General features: G+C 47.4%; 1 protein-coding gene across 1 annotated transcript in view; it reads right to left on the bottom strand.

The window, feature by feature from the left end:
• tjap1 (tight junction associated protein 1 (peripheral)) overlaps window positions 1–5,000 on the bottom strand; it is a 95,804-nt gene that overhangs the window by 2,432 nt on the left and 88,372 nt on the right.

Genomic DNA, 5,000 nt, shown 5'->3' with positions numbered 1-5,000 from the left:
CTCCCAACTCATTACTCCTCCTACCTCATTACTCCTCCCAACTCATTACTCCTCATTACTCCTCCTAACTCATTACTCCTCATTACTCCTCCCAACTCATTACTCCTCCCAACTCATTACTCCTCCTACCTCATTACTCCTCCTACATTACTCCTCATTGCTCCTCCCAACTCATTACCCCTCCTACCTCATTACTCCTCCTACATTACTCCTCATTACTCCTCCTACATTACTCCTCCCAACTAATTACTCCTCATTACCCCTCCTACCTCATTACTCCTCCCAACTCATTACTCCTCCTACCTCATTACTCCTCCTGACTCCTCCCAACTCATTACCCCTCCTACCTCATTACTCCTCATTACTCCTCATTACTCATTAATCTTATTACTCCTCCCAACTCATTACTCCTCATTACTCCTCCTTACTCATCACTCCTCATTACTCCTCCCAACTCATTACTCCTCCTACCTTGTTACTCACTTATGCAACACACACGTCCTCAGTCCATCAGCCCCTACACACACTCGCACATGCAGCACCCACGCACACACACACACACATTCCATCACCTCTAAACACAAACACACACACGCTTAGACTAAGTAAACATAGACATAAACTCATTTGAAACTAGACATGTTTATATATTAAGCTCTCTTCAAAATGGACAAATATTTATGTTTCACACTAGAGACATTTATTAAAAGAACAGCTCACCTTGAACTAGACTGAGGTTTGTCTAATATATTCACTTGAAATTGGATGTAGACATAGACTTTAAAATGATTGAACATAAAGTGGAAAACTACTAATACCACAGCAAGAGTGTGCATGCAGATCGAGAGGCGTGTGCAACAGGAATGAGCTTTTTGCCAGCAGAACTTGAGATGTTCAGAAGCAGTCTCGGGATCAATTCAGACACGTCACACTAAAGTTCCCTTAAGTAACATCTACTACACATGCTGGCTCATTTGAACAAAGCATTAACTACAGCCAAACATGCTCATTCACGCTTATCAGGTCTGCTTATGTGAACTGATGCGATGGCATCCTGGATATGAAGCGTAATCAAACAGAATAGAATTGATCATTGAGATGATTGAGCTGATTGGATGTCAGGATTAGAGACTGCTAGTCGTTGCCGTAGCAGCAGCTCAGTGCATCTAGAGACGTTACAGAACGGAACTTTAGCTTCTTCAGCATCACCCAACTAGCATACAGAGAGAGAGGAGGAAGGAAGAGAGGGATACAGAGAGAGAGGAGGGAGGGAGAGAGGGATAGAGAGAAAGCCTGGAGAGAGGAGGGGCGGAGCGGAGGAGAGGAGGAGAGGAGAGAGGAGGAGAGGAGGCATTCTGCTGGACGGGGCTCAGTGGAGTATGAGGTCATCTTGCATCCTGGTGAGGTCAGGGGTCGAGGGGTCGAGGGGTCGAGGGGAAGTTAGAAAAGAAAAAGCTCACCTCAAAACGAGACTACTGCTCGAGGAGAGGAGGAGAAGAGAGCAAGAGACAGAGAGAGAGCGTAAAGGAGGAGAAGAAAGAACAAGAGAAAGAGAGAGCGTAAAGGAGAGGAGAAGAAAGAGAACAAGAGAAAGAGAGAGAAGCGAAAAAAAAGAAAAAAAGACACGTGTCACGGGGCTCATAATCGGCTGGCTTGGCTTGGAGGAGCCTGATTGGCTGAGGGGGGAAGGGGGAGGATCCCTGGCCATTGATTGGTGGAAACAGGGCAGTGAGGCTAGTGCCTGAGGCCAGGTGATTGGCTGGGACGTCCTGAGGGCAAGGCCCGCCTCTAACTTCCACTTCCTGTACTGGGGCGTGGGGGGGGGGGGGGGGGGGGATCAATGCTGTGGTCATGTGATCACTTCTGTACTGGGGCGTGAGGGGGGGGGGATCAATGCTGTGTTCACATGATCACTTCCTGTGTGGAGGTAGAGGGGGAAGATCAATGCTGTGGTCATGTGTAGGAGATTCACATAGCGATCGCCTCTCCTGTCCTTCACACACACACACACACACACACAACCACTCAATCACATGCACATGCATAGACACGCACACACACACACACACACACACACACACACACACACACACACAACCACTCAATCACATGCACATGCATAGACACGCACACACACACACAGAGCCAGATGTTCCTAGAGGGCTACTGTATGTCTATACATGTGCAATGACATCCAGAGCTCACAGCACACACACACACACACAGCTCAGACCCAGAACCGGTCCCGGTCACACACACACACACACACACACACACACACACACGTCAAACCCATATCCAGGACAGCTCACACACACACACACACACACACACACACACACACACACACACACACACACACACACACACACACAAATCTGAACCAGCCCGGCCCACGGCTGAATTCCGGCCCGAGTCTGAAAACGTTCCCAGCAGGGAAGTGGCGTGGAGCCGCTAGTGTTCTGATCAACTCAGAGTCCATCAGAACCATTCAGGTCTGCATCAGGCACACATCCACACAAGACAGGAGCGGCAGGGCCACATGTGGGCCAGGTCTGTTCTGCATCAGGGCCAGATGTGGGCCAGGTCTGTTCTGTATCAGGGCCAGATGTGGGCCAGGTCTGTTCTGCATCAGGGCCAGATGTGGGCCAGGTCTGTTCTGCATCAGGGCCAGATGTGGGCCAGGTCTGTTCTGTATCAGGGCCAGATGTGGGCCAGGTCTGTTCTGTATCAGGGCCAGATGTCTCAAGATGAGAGAGATCAGCACCAGTGAGGAGCGAGTCTGAATTAGTCCAGTGCTAGCAGCGCACACACACACACACACACACACACACTACATCAGTGCGCTCATATATCAACACACACACACACACACAATACATCCCCGTAACCATGGTTATGTCTGCTCCTCTCAATAGGACTGGCCTCCGTCAGCAGGGATTATGTTTGTCCTCTCACTGTCTCTTCACACACACACACACACACACACACACACACACACACACACACACACCACACAAACACACCACACAAACACACACACACTATGTTTCTAATACACACAGACACAAACAGACATCCCACACACAGACAGTGACACTTTCCCTTTCACACACATACAGAACCGCCCAACATCCCTCTGAATGTCCTCAGCTTCTCCAAAACACACGCATACACACACACACACACACACACACACAAACACACACACACACACACACACACACAGGCGTGCTTTTGCAACCAGCGTCTGTTCTCATCTGTCCTAACGAGGACGTCTAAAAATAACTCAATATTGTTCAAGTCCTTTGTGTAAAACATACTGATGGTGTGTGTGTGTGTGTGTGAAGTCCTTTGTATGAAACACCTTGATACTTTTTTGAGAATCTAGACGTTACACAATCAAGGCTACTCTTCTATAGTGACTGAGTAGCAGGTCAGGTACTGAAGACTCAATGGTCAATGCTGACATATATATATATATATTTATATATATACAGTATACGTAAGGGATAATGTATAGAACGCCGGTCATTATCGGAAAATAATTCCCGACGGGATGAACAGAACCCCGACGCGCAGCGGATTGTCTAGAACAACAGCGCAGGAGGTTATTGTCTAACGTCTAGAACATCACCACAGGAGGTTATTGTCTAACGTCTAGAACAGTGGCACAGGAGGTTATTGTCTAGAACAACAGCGCAGGAGGTTATTGTCTAGAACAGCAGCACAGGAGGTTATTGTCTAATGTCTAGAACAACGGCGCAGGAGGTTATTGTCTAGAACATCACCACAGGAGGTTATTGTCTAGAACATCACCACAGGAGGTTATTGTCTAATGTCTAGAACATCACCACAGGAGGTTATTGTCTAATGTCTAGAACATCACCACAGGAGGTTATTGTCTAGAACATCACCACAGGAGGTTATTGTCTAGAACAACGGCGCAGGAGGTTATTGTCTAGAACATCACCACAGGAGGTTATTGTCTAATGTCTAGAACAGCAGCGCAGGAGGTTATTGTCTAGAACAACAGCGCAGGAGGCTATTGTCTAGAACATCGCCACAGGAGGTTATTGTCTAGAACAGCAGCACAGGAGGTTATTGTCTAGAACAACAGTGCAGGAGGTTATTGTCTAGAACAACAGCGCAGGAGGCTATTGTCTAGAACAGCAGCGCAGGAGGTTATTGTCTAGAACAACAGCGCAGGAGGCTATTGTCTAGAACATCGCCACAGGAGGTTATTGTCTAGAACAGCAGCACAGGAGGTTATTGTCTAGAACAACAGCACAGGAGGCTATTGTCTAGAACATCGCCACAGGAGGTTATTGTCTAGAACAACAGCACAGGAGGTTATTGTCTAGAACATCGCCACAGGAGGTTATTGTCTAGAACAACAGCGCAGGAGGTTATTGTCTAGAACAACAGTGCAGGAGGTTATTGTCTAGAACATCACCACAGGAGGTTATTGTCTAGAACAACAGCGCAGGAGGTTATTGTCTAGAACAACAGCGCAGGAGGTTATTGTCTAGAACATCACCACAGGAGGTTATTGTCTAGAACATCACCACAGGAGATTATTGTCTAGAACAACAGGGCAGGAGGTTATTGTCTAGAACAACAGCACAGGAGGTTATTGTCTAATGTCTAGAACAACAGCGCCGGAGGTTATTGTCTAGAACAACAGTGCAGGAGGTTATTGTCTAGAACAACAGCGCAGGAGGTTATTGTCTAGAACAACAGCGCCGGAGGTTATTGTCTAGAACAACAGTGCAGGAGGTTATTGTCTAGAACAACAGCACAGGAGGTTATTGTCTAATGTCTAGAACAACAGCGCCGGAGGTTATTGTCTAGAACAACAGCACAGGAGGTTATTGTCTAGAACAACAGCGCCGGAGGTTATTGTCTAGAACAACAGTGCAGGAGGTTATTGTCTAGAACAACAGCGCAGGAGGTTATTGTCTAGAACAACAGCACAGGAGGTTATTGTCTAGAACATC

The sequence above is a fragment of the Sardina pilchardus genome, chromosome 18 (assembly GCF_963854185.1).
Source record: "Sardina pilchardus chromosome 18, fSarPil1.1, whole genome shotgun sequence".
Taxonomy (NCBI): domain Eukaryota; kingdom Metazoa; phylum Chordata; class Actinopteri; order Clupeiformes; family Clupeidae; genus Sardina; species Sardina pilchardus.
This window is presented reverse-complemented; position numbering and strand designations above follow the sequence as displayed.